This window comes from Argentina anserina, chromosome 2 (genome assembly GCF_933775445.1).
Source record: "Argentina anserina chromosome 2, drPotAnse1.1, whole genome shotgun sequence".
Taxonomy (NCBI): Eukaryota; Viridiplantae; Streptophyta; class Magnoliopsida; order Rosales; family Rosaceae; genus Argentina; species Argentina anserina.
Window position 1 is genome coordinate 24,589,708 of NC_065873.1, and position 21,766 is coordinate 24,611,473.

The window sequence follows — 21,766 nt, forward strand, 5'->3', positions numbered from 1 at the left end:
TCTTATATCTATTATATCTAAAAAACGGGATGCACATATTTATAATGGGATTTGACAGCTACGTACGTATTTATATGGAGCCTGTAGTGCAGTCTCGCGTTAGCTAAGAATGACCGTACTCTGTATAAATTAGAGAAATTTTATCTTGGTCACCGACTCACCGTTGGAATTATCATCAAATATATTTTTCATGGTGACCAAGAGATGATAATAAATCCAGTCATATACGAGAAGACTGTGGGACTAGTATTACTCGAATTCTCGAAATAAAATTTATCGGGATGAAAGTGCAACGGTTGTTAGGGTAAAACTGGTAATATGTAATTTCTGCTGTCTCCATCATTTAGCGTGTACTATATACTTGATTACTGGTCAGGTGACTCAGGGGTATATAGAACTTAATATAATCAATTGGAGGGGGTGATAATATTGTTTAAAGCACAAAAATGTGAAGGACGGCAGTTTTGGATGATTCGTGTCGTTTGTGGTTTTGGAGGGATTTGTGGAATTGAAGAGAAACTACGTGTTGGCGTAAGAGACAAAAGAAAGAACAAGAAATTGTCGTTACAACTCATTTTTTTTCTTTTTCGTCTGGTCATCACCTTACAATCCATAATCACTAGAAAATCTTTGATCGTTTTTCAGTAACCATATCCACCGTTGTTTTCAGAAGCATTAATTGCAAAGTCTTTATTTGATGGCACCGAACGAGAAGCCATCTAGCAAGGTCGATCTGTATATCTATATATACCTGCAACCATCATAAATTATTCATTGGAGATTGGGAGGTGGTGTTTCTTTCAAACCACACACGCAGACACACCCAGATCCACACACGCAGACTCAACCTTCACCACGCCATGATCTGTCTTTCAGTGAGGTACAGAAATGTGCAGGAAATATGAGGGAGAAGGCACATAGAAAAACTAACTAATACTAAATTTCTGAAATGTTCATGGATCCAAATAACTGAATAAAAGGATTCCATGCATGCATATATACCTGAACTTTCCTGATAAGGGAGAAGGCATGTAGAAAAACTAATTAATACTACTTTTTTTTCAGCTTTTGAATGGGGACAACATATCGCATGTGTCGATCTTGTCCACGACTGGGAAATATAAGCAAGTAACGAGGATAAACAGTTCGAGGAAAATCGAACCAGTTGCGTCGTGAAACTGAGACGTCGATCAGTAGTAAAGCCAAAGCGTGCATGGTTGTTTCTATCAAGCTTGTTTATGATGAAGTTGATTCTATCCTGCCAGCTAAAGGAGTTCATTGAATCTATGTGCTCGAAGTCTAACTCAGTAAATGGAAGAGGACAAGTATACTGTATATAGTCGGTTAATAGACGGACGCGTACGTGCATGGCAGTTCCTAGCCTAGCCACAGAAATCAGATCACCAAAAAACACATAGCAAGTCCAACCCCATAAAAAGTGTAGTGAATTGTAGCAAGCAGTTCTGAAATTTCAAACTTCGTTAATAGAAGAAAGCAAATCGAGAATATTGAGTTATTGACAATCTTAATATCATTAAACAAAACAAGACATAATATAAACCGGAAATTGACATTCTTTGACAAGAGTTTCAAAATTTTCCACAATCAAATCGAAGAAAGAACTCTGCCGCCAAACAACTAAATGAAGTTATCCTACAGCATTTGAACTCTATACTATATTGTCCGCACATAACAGTTGAATGTCCGATGTGCGATTTCAGATGGATCTAAGTATTTCTTTACTTAGGCCGACAAACCCTAGCCGGGTAGAAGCATGGAACTTAAGTACGTTACATATTAACAGAAATCGCTATTTGACGACAAGAACTATATCGATCCACATGATTTGAGAAGATCATTGACATCTATATATGCTATTGGACGGGGCAAAAACTTCAACTACACGTAGTATAGATATTGTTGGTGGCCATGACACTGGCCGCTTGCTTTTGTGTTTTGATGAAGGTGGAGATAGGTCGTATGTCTCTTGGCTGGTTGACCAAATTTGCATATACTCGCATTGTTTAGCACGTACCAATGATCTAATGGAAATGTGAATCGCTCGAGTGGGTGACAAATTATGAGTGGAAGAGGACCTTGTTTAACCAATTAATTGGCAACTTTTAATTAGTTCAACAACCGGTCATTTCGTTGATCTCTGAATTTAGTACTCCTTTTTCCGCCGGTTCTTTTGAATTTTCTCAAGCACACACTGATCGAAAAACCATGTAAATTAAATAGGTATACTGTATGTTGCACAATGTACCTATTTCCAATTACTAATTAATTAGTCTCATCTGATATATAGAAAGTGTTACTTACTGAATTTTTAGCAAAATTGGCATATATGCATACACCTAAGAATGACTTTCTCGTTGGAAGAAACTAACGGTACCGGTGTTCAACAAGCAGCCTCCCGACCGGTCATTACTAAAGTAGCTAGGACCCTGGTTAGCAAGCATGGGAGACATTCTTCGATCAAATGATTTGTGTGTGAAAAGATGATTAGAGTGGTGGTAAGAGGTACAACTGCACAAGTAATTTTACGCGGATTACTATTTGATTCTTCCACTCTTATATAACATTTCTTCTCACAACCTAAATTTGCAGCATAGATCTTTTAAAAAACAGAGCTGACCTAGTATTCTTAGACCTTGATTTAGACGAGCTAAAATTTTGGAACTCATTGAAATTTCTCGAGAACTTTTAGCCTGAAGCTTAGCTTCTACTTCTCTTTCTTTCTCTACTTCTCTTTCTTTCTGTTAGCGTGATTAGCATGATTCAAGGAGGAAATCACAGGCGTGATTTCCTCCGTGATTTGTGGAGGTAGTCTAAGTTGATTATATATAAAGAGCAGATCAAGTGTAATAAATCAATCAAGATATAATTTAAGTTCACAATTTAAGTTCGTATCAGAGCCCTTTTTTGGAGCCTCTGTTTTTTCTGGGTTTCCACTGCGTGTTTTGCGTGGAACTGCACCTTCTCTATTTTTCGCAAACAACGTCCTCTGCCCTTCATTGGTGGCCATGCATCAGCTAATCCAGTGAGCAAAGTCGTGATCATCATCGTTCATTGTCCTTGTGTTCGTGCTTCCCACTGCTCCTTCAAGCACCTTCCCCGTTGCTCCCTCAACGAACCGCTCACCGCTGCTCGGAACCTCCGCGACCCGCCTGCCGCTTCTCAGAACCACCACGAACGAAGACAACCCCGGGCTGACCAGCAGCGACGCCGACCCGTCCTTTCCGAAGTCGAACCCGCCATCGGCTTCATACCCGAAGACGTGGACTCTCGTCCCGGTGCTGCCACCGTCGATGACAATCCCATAGCGCTTCAAGCTCCGGTGAAGAGGAGGAGGTAGCAGAGGACGAGAGCGACGGCAAAAAAGTTTCGGCGAAATTCCGACCCGACCTGGCCCTTATCCACCCGACCCGGCCCAGCCCGAATTCGACCCGGCCAGAATTCGACCCGACCCGAATTCGACACGATCCGGTCTGACCTGAATTTTGTTGTCTTGGTTGTTAGTGTAGGTTCACCGACAGTGCAGGTGCACCCAAGACAGGTTCAACTCCGCTTTTTTCTTCTATTGTATTTCCGCTGCATCAATCCTGATTTTTCATTTTCAATGGGTTTTGGAGACGACACAGAGAATTCTCAGATCAATAATGTTCCGCAATTTGAAGTATATGTCAAAAATTTTGAAAGTAGTTCTTTTGGGGGCGCCAAACTCAATGGGACTAATTTCCGTAAATGGAAAAGAATTATGGCCGCTCATCTTCGAGACATGCACAAGATGGGGCATGTAACCGGAGTAACTACGGCTCCTAGTAAAGATGATATTGTGACCTACACTAAGTGGGACGACGATGATGATCTTGTAATGTCAGTTTTGTGGAAAGCTATGAATGAGGATATAGTTGATCTAGTAGAGGCATTTGACACTGCGCAGGCAATATGGAAGACACTGGAAAGCTTATATACTAATGACTCTGATTTCATACAGGTTCATGAGTTAATGTGCACAGCTTTGACAATGCAACAGGATGGGCAATCAGTGGCGCAATATTTCACTAAACTAAACAATATTTGGGCTGAGATTGAAGTGAAACGTCCTTGCCTGATCAAGAATCAGGAGGATATTGTTTGGTACCAAAAGGAAAATGAGCTTGAGCGGGTTCACAATTTCTTGAAAAGTCTTGATGCAAAGCATAACAGTGCGAAAGGGGAATTGCTCAGAAAGACCGAACCCCGTAGCCTAATTACAGCTTTCACATATATCTGAAAGGATGAATCTCAACAGGAGAGTCTTCATCAGACACAAGTTCAAATTTCCAGCCTTACTGTTCGTGCTCGCTCTCTGGTACCACCCCTTCAGTAGGCAACTCCAACTCCACTTCATCAGCGAGGACCGCCACCAGGCTTCGGGAATCAGTCTCGCCCTCCTTGCTTTTATTGTCATGATACTAACCATACTCGGGAAACATGTTGGAAGCTGTATCCACACCTTAGGCCTAAGCGGCCTAATTATCATATCAAGGCGAAAGCAGCCATTCAATTCGTCTACGAACCAGATATCTATGGTCTGGTTTGACATGATCATCACACAGAAGGAAGAGAAATACCTACCGCATCCATAGTTGTTCATAGTAAAATTGGTATGGCTTTAAATATTTATAACTTTGTTGGTTTTGATACATAGATTATTGATTCTGGTGCATCTGATCATATTACTTATGACAAATCTTATTTTACCGTATTATCTCCTCCACCAATACCCTATGTTACTAATGCTAATGGTGAGGCATTCCCCGTATTAGGGAAATTGTCAGTTCGTATTAGTCCCACAATAGAGTTTCACAATGTGCTCTATGTACCTGCTTTATCTCATCATTTGATATATGTTCCCCAATTGAACACTGACGCTAAGTGTTATGTGATATTTTTTCCTATGTATGTGATATTTCAGGATCTTCTCACCAGGGAGTTAATTGGTTGGGGTATCTGAGGGGCCGGTTGTTTCATCTGGATCAGACATATGCGGGGGAGAAACCAGGGGCACAGTCTCGGACCGTTTTAATCTTCACTTTTGACAAGCTAAGTGAAGTTTGGTTATGGCATCGTCGCTTAGGGCATCCATCTTTTAGTGTTATGACAAAATCTATGGCTACTTTGTTTATTAATGTGGATGAGTCACTTTTACGTTGTGAGACATGTGTTTTGGGCAAGAGTCATCGATCTACCTATTCCCCTTGTAATTCTAATAAACGTCTTCTTCCTTTTGAATTAATTCATTCTGATGTTTAGGGACCCACCAAAGAGTCTACTGTGTCAGGGATACTGTATTATATGTCATTTATTGATGATTGCACCCATTTTTCGTGGGTTGTTCTCCTCAAAACTAAAGATGAGGTTTTTTCGGCTTTTCAAGTCTTCTATACCACTGTTCAAACACAATATAATGCCACAATTAGAGTTCTTCGGTCTGATAATGGGGGGAATATGTGAATCATGTCTTTCAGGAGTTCTTTAACACGTACAGAATTGTTCATCAAACAACGTGTCCTTACACACCTGAGCAGAATGGAGTTTCTGAAAGGAAAAATCGTCATTTACTTGATATGGCTCGGTGTATTCTTTTTAGTGCCCATATGCCTAAGTACCTTTGGGGTGATGCTGTCATAACTTCTGCCCACCTCATTAATTGTCTTCCCTCTCGTGTCCTTCAGGGAAAAGTTCCATATGAGATGCTTGCATCTCAAGTATCATTACCCTATTTTCATAATCTTCATGCCCGTGTTTTCGGTTGTGTTACTTTTGTCTATCTTCTAAAATATCAGCGGTCTAAATTGGATGCCCGAGCAGTTAAATGTGTGTTTGTTGGGTATAGAGGACATCAGAAAGGGTACTGGTGATATCATCCACCTACCTTAAAGTACTATGTCACTATGGATGTTATTTTCTTTGAGGACATGAGCTATTTTGCCTCTTCCGATACTGCTCTTCAGGGGGAGAATTCATATTTTGAAGAAGTGTATCATGGAGAGGGGGAGACAAGTAAGCCAGCAGATATGGTGAGCAGTTCAATTCAGATTACTAATGTGTCAGTTACACAGGCACCACCGGATGATTCTGGCAGTGTAATCACTCTAGAGATTCAGGTACCAGAAGATGACAACACAACTTCCCTTCATGTCACCCGTACTACTGTTTCTACACTTGACTAATGCTCTTCTGGTACAGAAGATCACTCATCTGAGGTTAGTCATCCTATTGGGGCTAATACTAGTGAGGCTAATAGTAGACAATATGTCTTACCAAATAGGTCTACTCGGGGTCAGCTAACAAAAAAGTATGAACCCACCCTTCAGGCTAAAGCTAAGTATCATGTGGGAAATTTTATGTCTACCAAAAGGTTGTCTAAGTCATATGAATCATTTGTAAATCAAATATCTACTGTATTAGTACCTAACAAAGTGCAGGATGCATTGGGAGATCCAAAATGGAGGAATCCATAGAGGAAGAAATGGAAGCATTACAAAAGAACAATACTTGGGAGCTTGTATATCCACCACATGGCAAGAAGACTGTGGGATGTCGTTGGGTGTTTACAGTGAAGCATAATCCAGATGGGTCAGTGACCCAATATAAAGCACGTCTAGTAGCAAAATGGTTCACCCAGACATATGGCATAGACTATGATGAGACATTTGCACCTGTTGCAAAGATAAATAGTATTCAGGTACTGCTCTCTTTTTCTGCTAGCTTAAACTGGTCACTCAGACATTTTGATGTTAAAAATGCATTCCTTCATAGAGAACTTACAGAGGAAGTGTACATGGATCTTCCGCCTAGATATGTGGCCGCTTCTCCAAGTAACTTTGTTTGCAGATTGAGAAAGTCTTTGTATGGTCTTAAACAGTCACCTCATACTTGGTTTGGAAGATTCTCACAATTCATGAGAAAAATTGGCTAGAGACAGAGTAATTCAGACCAAAATTATTTCTCAGACATCAACAAGGGAAGGTAACAGCCCTAATTATAAATGTTGATGATATGGTAGTTACTGAGAATGATATTGTTGAGGTGGATAGATTACAGAAACAGCTAGCCACAAAGTTTGAGATGAAGGACCTAGGTACACTCAAGTACTTCTTGGGCATTGAGGTAGCTCGGGGAATAATGGTATCTATTTGTGTCAAAAGAAGTACATTCTTGATCTACTAACAGAGACAAGTATGTTGGATTGCACTCTCATTGATACTCCTATTGAGCAGAACCATCGGTTAGCAGAGTATCTAGATCAAGTGCCTACTGACAAACCTCGTTATCAAAGGCTAGTTGGGCGCTTGATTTATTTATCACATACCAGACCAGATGTTGCGTATGCAGTAAGTGTAGTGAGTCAGTTCATGCATAATCCCAGTGTGGACCACATGGATACTGTTGTAAGGATTTTGAAGTACTTGAAGTCATCTCTAGGGAGAGGAATAATGTTCTCTAATCACAATAATATCCTTGAGGTTTGTGGCTTCACAAATGCAGACTAGGCTGGAAATATTACAGATCGGAGATCCACATCAGGGTACTTTACATTTGTTTGGGGTAATCTTGTTACATGGAAGAGTAAGAAATAAAAAGTAGTAGCTCGATCTAGTGCTGGGACAAAATACAAAGGTATGGCTCAGGGAGTATGCGAATTGTTATGGCTTAAAAATTTGTTACAAGATTTGGGCATTAAGCCTAAGTGTGCTATGCAGCTGTACTGTGACAACAAGGCGGCTATTGATATTTCACTTAATCCTATGCAACATGATTGTACAAAACATATGGAGGTTGATAATCATTTTATAAAGGAGAAGCTAGATGCGAAGATCATCACTTTTCCTTTTGTTCCTACAGAAGAGCAACTTGCCGATATGCTCACAAAAGGAGTATCTAAGAAGACTTTTTATGACTCACTTAGCAAGTTGGGCATGGTTGATATGTATGCGCCAACTTGAGGGGGAGTATTAGCGTGATTCACATGATTTAAGGAGAAAATCACGAGCGTGATTTCCTCCGTAATTTGTGCGAGTAGTGTAAGTTGATTATATATATAGAACAGATCAAGTGTAATAAATCAATCAAGATACATTTTTTAAGTCTTTCTTGGGTCTTGTCAACGAGCAATGATTACCATCACACCTCAATGCGCTTCTTAGCGCCTCAACAACAAAACGAGGTAGCCAAATTTGAGAGCTTCTCAACCTTGATTCTTTGACAATAACTATTTTCCTCAAACATGCACAACACAGCCAGTTGCATGCAACTGAAGATATTATCAAAGTTACTGAACTTAATAGGAGCAGTCTTCATTACTTTCCTCGAGGAACATAATCATGAACAAATTCTCCTCCATTAAATGCACCTTCTTTAGACACATCACTCTTAAAAACCAAGTTTGCCTCTCAACTTCTCGCTACACCTCAATTGTGGAATATGCATGAGCTAATGACTTACATATCATATCTCTATGGCTTTGGCCACCAAAAACTTATGTTAGGATTATCCTTACGGCATAAGTTACCTCCCTTTAAAGTTTGCTGCAATATTGATTGCTTTTGAAATTTTATCTTCCAAGAAGTAAATTTTGTTCCTCCACATTTACTATTGCTCAGCCTCCTCGAATGCTAATAGGAACTAAGATTGTCAATCTACCCACTTTCAACTAAATAAAGAATCCAAAATAGATAAGAAGTTAGTTTTGAGCTGAAACCTCAATATATAAGATTTCAATTCTTCATATTATACTATTTTTAATAGCTTTAATTTTTATTATCGATAAACCTGTAGCTAATCGTATATTTATTAAAAAAATACTTGATTATATAAATATATAACTTTATGGAGAGGAGTACCGAGCACCTTGATGGTAAACCAAACACCTCACAACCTCACATTTAAATTTAGCCTATACACAAAGAACTATTCCTTCTTTTTTTTTGGATGAAAGAATGAATGAGAGTATCAATAAACAAAAATTAGTGTGTAAATAAATTTTTCTGTTTATTGAGATAGATACTTTGAAGACACACAAAAATACAAAGCGTGAACTACATATATATGTATATATACAGATTTTCTTGGCTAAGGAGGTCGGCACCAATGAGTTTGGTGTGGATTTCCATTTTTATACCACTTTTCATTTCCTCATCTCTACCGTCTAGTATCTAGATAATATTATGTAGATCATCTCTATAAAATTTCAGCCAATTTGGTGATCGTTAAGGCCCTCAAACTCGAAAAACAAAAGGACTGACTGAATTCTACCAAATATAAACCATTCATGTTTTTAACAGAAAAACGCAATTTTGAGGGATTTAACGATCACTAAATTGGCTGAAATTTTACAGATATAATCTACATAATATTATCTACATACTGGATGGTGAAGATGAGGAAGTTAGATTGAAAAGTTGTGTAAAATTAGAATTCGCACCAAAACCATTGGTGCGGACCTCCTTAGCCAAGAAGCCCTATAATTGATTAATTATAATAGTATCAATTGTAATCCTAAAAAAAAGTGTAATTCATTCAATTCGGACCTCGTTTAACCGTCAAAATTTCTGGTAAACCGAAAACAACACTAGTATGCCATAAAGGAAGACCCATTACCAAAATGCGAATACCAAAAGCCGTTTGCATATCTGAAATCACCTAATTTTTGTCACCGATTGTATGCGGTCGGACCAAGGAAACCTATTTGGCAAAGCCCCATTCAATAGGGATTTTAATATGTCAAAACCCCTCTTTTTTGGTTGACCGTAGGTACGAACGGTCAAACAATGTCCAAAACGGACGAACTTTTTACGGATTCCCTAAATATATATACTGATCACATCTACTGGTGTCGATCGGCCATATTTTGAACTAGAGTTATCGATTGCCGAAGTGTCCACTAATATATCATAACCTTTATATTAGGTTTATAATAAAACTATCGCAATATGAAGCGACTATATGAAGGAAACTTATCGGGATCGATTGACATCATCTGATGTGATCGGTATATATATTTAGAGACCCTGTCAAAATTTCATCCAATTCAGACCTTGTTTGACCGTCGGAATTTCTGGTAATCCAAAAACACCACTTATATGCCCTAATGGAGGATCTATTACAAAGATGTGAACGCCGAAAGCCGTTTGCATATCTGAAATCACCTAATTTTTGTTACCTATCATGCACGGTCGCACTGAGGAAACTCATTTAGCAAAGCCCCGGTTAATGGGGTTCAATATGTCAAAACGACTTTTTTTTTTGTTGATTATAGGTACGAACGGTCAAACCCTATACAAAACGGAAGAAATTTATACGGGGTTCCTAAATATATATACCGATCACATCTGTTGGTGTTGATCGACCATATTTCGAATTAGAGTTTACAATCACCTAAGTGTCCATTAATGTATCAAAACCTTTATATTAGGTTTAGAATAAAACTATCGCATTAAGAAGCGACTATATGACGGAAACTTCTCGGGATTGATCGACACCAGCCGATGTGATCGATATATATATTTAGCGACCCTATAAAAATTTCATCTAATTCGGACCTCGTTTGACTGTCAGAATTTTGGTAAATCGAAAACACCACAAATATGCCCTAAAATAAGACCTATTACAAATATGCGAACGCCGAAAGTCGTTTGCAAATCTGAAATCACCTAATAATGTTACCTATCGTGCGCGGTTTCACTGAAGAAATTAGTTTGGCAAAATCCAAGTCAATTGAGTTTCATTATGTAAAAATGCCTTTTTTTAGTTAATCGATGGTACGAACGGTCAAACCATGTCCAAAATAGACGAAATTTTTACGAGTTCCCTAAATATATGTACCGATCAATCTGCTGGTGTCGATCGACCATATTTCAAACTGGAGTTGTCGATTACCGAAATGTCCACTAATGTATCATAACCTTTATATTCGGTTTATAATAAAACTATCGCATTATGAAGCGACTATATGAAGGAATCTTCTCGAAATTGATCGACACCATCCGATGTGATCGGTATATAGATTTAGTGACAATTTTTTAATTTCATCTAATTCGGACCTCGTTTGACCGTTTGAATTTCCGGTAAACCAAACAACACTAATATGCCCTAAAGGTGGACCCATTAGGGGTGTTAATCGGTGTGAATGGTGCGGTTTATAGGTGATACCGAACACCAAACCGTTCTATTTATTCGGTTTAGTTCGGTTTGGTTTGGTTTTTCTCTGGTTTAAATCGGTTTTTCTTTCGGTTATTTTGTAAAGAAAATCGGAGTTTCTTTCCTTATCTATCTACTTGATTCTTAACGAAATAAAAAGAACATGCGGACACATTTGCAAAATTCTATTTACAAGATATAGTTGCTTCACAAATGCATACAATTGCAAAAAGGCACTAAACAAGTTGTGGTTCCAATGTCTAAAATTCAAAATATTAAATTTTGACCGTCAGATGTGATCAGCATATTTAAATACGCATATGGTAAAAAATTCATCTAATTTTGATAAAATTTGGGTCTCGATCGATGTGGTCAACATTAACTTAATTTCATCTAATTAAGTGTGAATTCGTTCTTACCCCCTCCTTCTTGACTAGTTTTGGTGGATTCTTTCACGCACACACTCTCACATATATGTGATGTAGCAGCTCGTGTAAAATTTTCAAAAATTTTACCTTCTAGGGATAGGGCTACCCATAGGCCCATAGGGGATAATAAGCGTAAAAAGGGTTGACCGCCTTGATCGGGACACAAACGTTATCGAAAATATGTGATTTTTTTACCATAACTATATTTCACTATACGTAACGCATCATGCGGACAGATTTGCAAAATTCTATTTATAATATTTAGTTGCTTCACAAATGCATACATTTGCAAAAACCCACTAAACAAGTTATACTACATTAGTAGGCATGTTGTGGTTCCAATATCTAAAATTCAAAATATTAAATTTTGACCGTCAGATGTGATCAGCATATTTTAATACGGATGTGGTAAAAAATTCATCTATTTTTGATAATATTTGGGTCTGGATCGATGGGGTCAACATTAACTTAATTTCATATAATTAAGTCAATTTGTTCTTACCCCCTCCTTCTTGACTAGTTTTGGTGGATTTTTTCATGCACAAACTCTCACATATATTTAATGTAGCAGCTCGTGTAAAATTTTCAAAAATTTTACCTTCCAGGGATAAGGCTACCCATAGGGGACAATAAGCGTAAAAATGGTTGACCGCCTCGATCGGGACACAAACGTTATCAAAAATATGTGATTTTTTTTACCATAACCATATTTCACAATATGTAACGCATCATGTGGACAGATTTGCAAAATTCTATTTATAATATATAGTTGCTTCACAAATGCATACATTTGCAAAAAGCCACTAAACAAGTTATACCACATTAGTAGGCATTTTGTGGTTCCAATGTCTAAAATTCAAAATATTAAATTTTGACCGTCAGATGTGATCAGCATATTTAAATAAGGATATGGTAAAAAATTCATCTAATTTTGATAATATTTGGGTCTCGATCGATGTGGTCAACATTAACTTAATTTCATCTAATTAAGTGAATTTGTTCTTACCCCCTCATTCTTGACTAGTTTTGGTGGATTTTTTCATGCACACACTCTTACATATATGTGATGTGGTAGCTCGTGTAAAATTTTCAAAAATTTAACCTTCCAGGGATAAGGCTACCCATAGGGGATAATAAGCGTAAAAAGGGTTGACCGACTCGATCGGGACACAAACGTTATCGAAAATATGTGATTTTTTACCATAACCATATTTCACTATACGTAACGCATCATGCGGACAGATTTGGAAAATTCTATTTATAAGATATAGTTGCTTCACAAATGCATACATTTGCAAAAAGACCACTAAACAAGTTATACCACATTAGTAGACATGTTGTGGTTCCAATATCTAAAATTCAAATTATTAAATTTCGACCGTCGGATGTGATCAGCATATATAAATACAGATATGGTAAAAAATTCACCGAATTTTGATAAAGTTTGGGTCTCGATCGATAACATATTTAATTATGTATATTAAATATATCTATCAATAATATAATTTCTTTATAATATATATATGTTCGGTTTTTCGGTTCGGTTTCGGTTTTCAAACATCCCAAACCAAAACCACACCAAATCTTTCGGTTTGGTGCGGTTTTTTTTTTCTTCGGTTTTTTTCGGTTATGGTTCTTTTTTTTCGGTTTTTGGTTTTCAATTAACACCCCTAGGACCCATTACCAAGATGTGAATGCGGAAAGTTGTTTACATATTTGAAATCACCTAATTTTTGTTATCGATCGTGAGTGGTCGCAACGAGGAAACCTATTTAGCAAAGCCCCGGTTAATGGGGTTTTATTATGTTAAAATGCCTTTTTTTTGTTGACCTACGTACGGACGGTCAAACCATGTTCCAAAATGGATGAAATTTTTACATGGTCCCTAAATATATATCGATCATATCTATTAGAATGTTTTTTTAATAATTCTTTTATTGTTTCAAACCTTTAAATTAGAGTATTATGTTTTTTCCCAATACAAGGCCCAACCTGACTCGCAAAAGCCCGCAAGGCCAGCTCTAATTGAGCGAGCTTTGATCTTCATATTTGTAAAAATACCAGGCCCGTCACTTATTTAAATGTACTAAGACTCGGCCCGAGACCGCCACTCATGGGCGGCCTGGCCCATTGACAAGCCCTACCCGGTGGTCCCATCGCCATGGAGAGAGAGAGAGAGAGAGGACTTGTCACGACCCGGAATTTCGATTGATAAAAATTTAAATTCGAAGCCATGAAAACTCTAAAACAATCTCAAATATATTGAACTCATCTTATCATAACAGTGTATCGAAACTGAGTCCACAACATGACTCAATCGACTTGAATAATACACAACCAATGGAAATGTAAAATTCACTCAATCCTCACCAACAAATAGCAGTAAGAAATCTTCGACAATCTTCAGAGAAAGCCATCTAATTCTGCTAATCCACACCTGCAGAACTATCCCCTATAAGTGCTCGGTAAGCTTTGCAGCTCGTATGAGTAAAACAACAGTATAACACGCATAGAAATACAAGAGAAAAATACTGAAAATATTTAATTATAAATGTACTCATGAGTCACAGGACGGCTCATCTGGTTGTCCAATAATATCTGAAAATATAAGTGCTCATGATAAATCGGGCAACCCATCTGTTTATCCAAATACATTTATAATACGGGTACTCATAAGACCCAGGTACTCATCTGTTACCCTTCATGCAGTACGCCGACAGACATTGGGCAACCTATATGTTACCCAATATCCAAGAATATGGGTACTCATAAGCCCGTAACTCATCTGTTACCCCTCATGCAGTACACCGACAAACAAACTAGAGCTCTATCTGTATCGTAACCGTCACCTGGCCAAGGCTAGGTTTCGACATGCCAACACGTCAGAAGACAGGTCCGAAGACAGAAAAACACGTCCGAAGACATAAAATACGTCTGAAGACAGAAAACACGTCTGAAGACAGAAAACACGTCCGAAGACATAAAAACACGTCCGAAGACATAAAACACGTTCGAAGACAGAAAAACACGTCCGAAGACAAAAAAATATTTTAACAAAACTCAATGTTAAAACCACGTACAATAACACTTCACCCATGTTATTGTACTACAACAAGCGACTCTTGCTCAAATAAAATAAATATATTTGCCATAGTATTATTCATTTGAAAATAAGAACGTAACAATATATAAAATAGCAACCTATATATATGTATCGTATTTACCATTTATAAACATACACAACCCACTATATTATATACATGTCATAGTTCGATCTTTTTAAGAAAACGTAAATATGAGTCACCGCCAAGGGTAGACTCATCATAGTGAGATTTACTCACATTCACCATAGTCTATAATCACTAAAACCTTTTAAGAATCATTTATTAAAATAGCGTTTCACTAACCCATGTACCGTATACAATCAAATTCACGTAATTTAAACCTAAACATATTTTTAAATAATTTATATAAAGTAGTGACGCAACGACTATGGTGACAACTCAAACTAAATTCAATAATTATAATACTATTTCGATCATGATGATCATTGTGAGGTTTACTCACCTTATTTCCTGTGTGCAACCTCCAAGACATTGAAAGTAATTTTCTCACTCGTTTTGTCGGTCACCTCATAGCATGATAAAATGCTTAGAAAATGATATGTAAAATATCAGGTGACCATTTCAGTACAGTTAAATGTTGTTCATAAAACATTGTTCACAGAACATTGTTCATGTTTTACTGTTTTACTCAACACTGTTCACATTTACTTTTTTAGTAAACGTTGTTCACATGTACTGTTTTACAAATAACTGTTCTCATTTACTGTTTTACAGACACTGTTCACTGTAACTGTTAATGAACACTGTTCACATTACTATTCATGCGTCCCCACTATTCACATACCGTTACCAATGACCACCAAATTTCACCACCACAGTCTAAATGACATTCCTAACAACTTTCTAGTTCACCACAAAGTCTAATTCAAAGCTTAAAACCTACAATTTCGAAATTTCCGAAAAATCTCAAATCAAGAACCCTATAATTGAAATTTCTTGGTTCGAGTTCTTACCTTTCGATTTAAGTCAAAACATTTTACAGGGGTTGTTGATGACGTTGAGGCAAGGAATTTGAGACCAGTGGTGAAGCCTAAACTCGCCGGAGATCGCCGGAAAATTGAAGAACACAACCGGGTCACCGACGGCTTTTCGGGTCGACCTCCTGTGTTCGATGTGTGGAAACCATAAACCCTAAACCCTGGACTCTAAACCTGAAATTATAGTTCAAAATTATTAATACCTATGAATGTCATTTCATAAATAATAAAAATATGTAAAATTATAATTTTTGTGTAATAAATCCATGTGTCAAAATATAACAGGTGAGAAGGACCACTGAACATTATCACGTGGTTCTCCGGTAGCACTGAAATTGTTTTTCCACGATATGAGTATCAAGGTTGTTTATTACTATAAAGGAAATTTATTGGATGAGCTTTCAGGAGTTGTTGATTTCACTATGGCACCCAACTTAAGCACCTGGCCTAAGCATAATATTGAGTAGTTTGCAAATTATTATTATGTGTGTGGCGCTGTTATGAGTAAAATTGAATGTAATTTTATCTGTGTGCAAGCATTATGTTAGATTCAATCAAGTAAGCTGATAAATTAAAGCATCAGAGAGAATCATTGGGGTTATATCATGAGATAGTGGTATATATTATCCAGAAGACATTGTAATAGCATTAAGTTATTGAAATATCTGGTTCACACAGATATATTATCTACATTCTAGGAGCCGAAAGTTAGCACAAATGGAGTTTACTCCAAAAACATGCATTTCTCCATTGCTTTATGTACGGTGTGCTTTGTAGCCAAAATGGCAGCTGCTGCATATAACTGATCTTGAAGCTTGATCCAAGTTCTATTTCTTCTGGACATCAAACTGCTATGTTACAAAAGTGCAGTTATAATATCATTAGCCAGCTAAGATCTCCAAAAGTCATATGTACAATGAAGGTCAGCCTACAGAAGACTACTCGATCAGTGGTAGTACTGTTATTTGGTGTACTCCATGTTGAACCAGATGTAGATCCTTCTTCAGTCCTGTTGTATACAAATCTCTTGATTAGTTATCACATGCATATTTTAAATTCATGCACTATAAGAAAGTTTATGTTGGATGTGAGTGTTACCTATTGTGTGTCAAAAAAAATTGATTTGAGTGAGTTGCATCTGACAGGTTATCCTTATTTGCTGCTGGGCAATTGCCAATGGGTGTTTTTTCTCAGTCCTCTATCCAAGAGCTGCTTCAGTTTTTGGATTTGTATTTGCAGCTTCAACCGCAATGATAGTGTTTATTTCATTGTGATTGGTGGTGCTCCAGCAATGCCTTCAGCTGTTCTGCAATGGTTAGGGTGAACAACTTCTAATATGAGCATTTGTCCTTGTTCCAAACCTATCTCCTACACAAAACAGTGAAGCAGTCTAGCTGCCAGTACTTGTGGCAGCCTCTGCCTATCAATGTATCCTTGTTCATTCACTGATATCTGATATTCTGTTCTAAAATATCATTGGAAAGATACGGATGTCTATCTTCTGTAAGAATTTACGGGTCTTGATTTCGATACTCTGAGAGGAAGTTATGATAATTTGAGTGACAAAAGGTCATAACTGAAATCTGTCCGGCTTTGCTAACATTTATGGAGAACTCAAGTTGTGTTGCCAAGTTCATTCAATTTCAACACATCAAGATCAATGATTCAGATGAAGATGAAAATATTATATGGATTTCTACTTTTACAATAGATATTTCAAGTTTTTCTCATTTCATATCAAGATAAGAGTCTGAAACCAAGTCTTACGAGGAAACTGAAGTCAAAGATGAGCAATAATCTTCCATATATAAGGGAGCACGAATTTCATATGAGAGGAGGTCTCCAGAGTACAATTTAGACACCAAAGGAGCAGAGACCATCCGTCAATCTTCACCGTTCCATTCTTTTATGTTTATGTTATGTTTTTCTTAGTCGTAGTTTGTTAAACCTTTTTCTATGGTTAGGATGATGCACTATCATGATTGTTTATGTAGTTTTTTTTTTTGGTTACTCAGGAGGCACTAAGGCCCAACAGAACAAACTAAGAGAGCAAACTAAAGAACAATCCCAGTTTTTCTAGGTCTACAGACATTAGCTAAATCATCCATAAAAGTAGAGATGGTATGAACAGGAGGGTCTTCAAAAATCAGTAAGCTAGGAGCATGATCAATGCTACATTTAGCAAGAGAATCAGCTGTCATGTTACTTTCCCTGAAGATGTGGTTGATCCTAGTTTCATCCATGGAAGAAATGAAGTGATGACATCCAGCAATGAGAGAACCAAGGGGATGGAGAGATAGATCAGATCTCTTGAGCAAGTTAATTAGGATGGCAGAATCTGATTCAATCTCAAGCTTAGAGATGTGAAGATTATGAGCCAACTTCAAACCATAGTATAAACTCCAAGCTTCAGCCTCAATAATGGCACCAACCCCCAGATTGATTTGAAAACCAGACACCCACTTCCCATCATGATCCCTAATGACACCACCAACACCTATCTTACCAGACTGACCACTTCTAGTACCATCCACATTAAGTTTAAGGAACTGCTCAGGGGGTCTGATCCAAGAGAACATGTGAACATCACAAGCAGGATAAAATTTAGCTTTAAGAGCAGAAGTCTTCCATTCAACAGCAGTATCAATAATGATTTTCCCAGGATTGAAAGGAAAACTGAAGCTAGGATAAAAAATCGCCTTGTTCCTCCACTTCCAAAGGAACCAGCACACACCAACAAAGAAGTTACACCATTTAATTCCTTTATGAGTAAGAGACTTGCAATTCAACTGAGCACTAATCCAACCCTGCCAATTTAAACCAAAGGTATTGGAAATAGCAGCAGGTTTTGAAATGCAGCTCCAAACAACCTTTACTCTTGAACAATCTCTAAAAAGATGCAATAAAGATTCACTATCAGAATTGCAAATGGTACAAGTGGAAGAGTTAACAAGACCACGTCTAACTCTTTGCTCATTAGTCAACAACTTCTTGTGTAAAATCACCCAAAGAAAAGTTTTTTGTTTAGGGGGAATATCAAAACTCCATAAAGCCTTCCAGTGAGGGGCAGCAGGCTCATCAAAATTAAAAATAGAGTTGTAAGCAGATTTAACGGAGAAAGTACCATTAGAAGTAGCAGACCATATCTTAACATCATCCCCACACCCCTCAAAACCAGTAGGAGTATTGATCACAAGATTAACAATGTCATCAGGAAGCGCAGCAGAGAGAAGATCAATGTTCCAACCTAAATCATCCCAAAAATCACAAACAGTGGCATTATGCTCAACATGAGCATTAGGAATGACATGAGAAATTAAGGCATTAGGGATAAGCCAGGGATCATACCAGAACTTAATTGTTTTACCATCCCCAACTCGCCATTTCAGGCCTTGCCTAAGCATCTGAGCACCATGAACAACTCCTCTCCAAGTACTAGAACAATCTGAAGGGGGCTGGTAATTGTTATCTACAATAGAGTAATGCTTAAGATACTTCTCTTTAAAGATGGTATTCCAAATCCCAGGATCATTTTGCCAAATTCTCCAACTAGCTTTGGCAAGCATTGCCTGATTCATATCATAAGTTCTCTTAATTCCTAAACCACCAAGAATTTTAGGCTTACACACAGTCTCCCAATTAACCAAATGAATCTTTTTCTTATCTTCCGTATCACCCCAAAGAAAGTCTCTATTTAGTTTATCCAATTTATCACACAAACTAACAGGAAATCTAGCAGTTTGCATGGCATAATTAGGGATAGCAGAAGAGACAGATTGAATGAGAACCAGTCTACCAGCCATACTCAAAGTTTTACTTTTCCAGCTTGATAGTTTGCTCTGAACTTTATCATAAATATTTGCATAAGTGTGCTGATTAACTCTTTCATGAATCAAAGGCATGCCAAGATACTTTCCCAAATCATTAGTTAACGGGGAGCCACATATTCTACTGACACATGTAGCAGTAGAAGAGCAAGTATTGGGGGAGCAGTAAATGAGAGACTTCTCATAACTGACAGCTTGACCGGATAATGCGCAGAAGATATCAAGGCATTTTTTAAGAGCATTAGCTTGAGATATAGATGCTTCGGCAAAAAGAATGAGGTCATCAGCAAAAAACATGTGAGAAATTTTAGGACCAGACTGAGAAGCTCTAACAGGTTTCCACAAACCATCATCAACCAAGGTATTGATCAAATGAGAAAGCTTTTCCATGCAAAGCAAAAATATGTAAGGAGACAAGGGATCACCTTGTCTAATGCCTCTCTGACCTTGAAAAGACTCGGACAATTCACCATTGAGACTAATCTGAAAGGAGACAGAGCTTATGCAATGCATAATTAATTTGACCAGAGAATGAGGATATTTAGCATCATAAAGCACCATCTCAATAAAATTCCAACTCAACCTATCATAAGCTTTGGATAAGTCAACTTTCCAAGCAAAGAAACCCTGCTTGCCAGAAGATTTCTTGAACTTAAAAAGAATTTCTTCAGCAACCATGATATTATCAGAGATATTTCTACCAGGCACGTAACTAACTTGGTTAGGGCTGATTAAGTTCATCATCAAAGGTCTAATTCTAGCAACAATAATTTTAGAAATGACCTTGTAAATAGTAGTGCAGAGACTGATAGGTCTAAAATTTACCATATGCTGAGGTCCCTCCACTTTCGGAACTAAGGTAATGATAGTGTGATTTAAGCCTTGAGGAATGGAACAATTTTTGAAAGCATCTTGCACAACATGAAAAATATCAGCAGAGCATAAGTTCCAATGATATTGGAAAAAAATAGCTGATAAACCATCATGACCAGGGGCTTTGAGAACACCAATGGAGAAGAGGGCTTGCTTAACTTCAGGAAGAGTGATGGGGTGAGAGAGAGCTGCCATGTGTTGTTGATCAATAGCAGGGAACAACCTATCAATCAGAAATCTTGAGTCCTCAGTAGAATGACCAGAGAGTAGATTAATGAAAAAGTCAACAACAATCTTCTTCATGTTAGTAGAATCAGTGAACCAAACATCTTGAGCATTAAAAAGACCCTCAATCTTGTTTTTCCTCCTCCTAACCAAAGTAGTTAAGTGAAAGAAATTAGTGTTTCTGTCACCTCCTTGTAACCACTTGTCTCTAGATTTTTGCCTCTAATAAAGATTTTCCTGCTCACATATGCCTTCATACTCTTTGATCAACTCAGCTTCAAGTTTAAGGAGGAAAGGGTTCTCAAACCTATCACAGGCCTTTTGAATCCCCCCAAGCCTGGCAAGGATATGCCTTTTCCTGTGGAAAAGGTGCCCAAAAACATCTTTGTTCCATTTAGAGAGAGCAGCAGAAAGGTAAGAGATTTTTCTAGACAGATCTCCAGAAGAAGAATTCCATGAACTAGAAACAAAATCAGCATACATATTGTGGTTCATCCACATAACTTGAAATCTGAAAGGAACATCATTTTTATTCACAAGATTATTAGAGTAAAGCTGAAGGAGAATGGGACAATGATCAGATCTAGTTTTTGGCAAATGTTTGATGAAAGCTTCAGCAAACAAAATTCTCCAAGCAGGGCAACAAAAACCTCTATCCAATCTTTCCTTGATCATGTTGTTACGCCAAGTGTATTTTGAGCCCTGGAAACCCATATCAATCATACCATTTCTGTTCACCCAATCTCTAAGGCCAACAAATCGACCAGAGAGAGGACCAAAATTCTTGTCATCAGCAGAGACCAGCTCATTGAAATCTCCCATCAGAGTGCAAGGGAGATTGACAGAGGCAACTAATTGATCAAGGTAGCTCCATAAACCAGCTCTAACACTATGAGTAGGACTAGCATAAATAACAATGAAAAGCCAAGGCTGTTTACCAGGAATAGAAATTTTCACAGAAATGGATTGAGAGTTATCATCAATGTAATCAATCTGAACCTTGTTTCTATCCCAAAGAAGCCAAAGACCACCAGAGAACCCTCTAGCTTCAACTATAATATTATCAGACAAACCCATATCCTTGAAAGCTTTATTAACCCTAGAAAACTGAACTCTTGGCT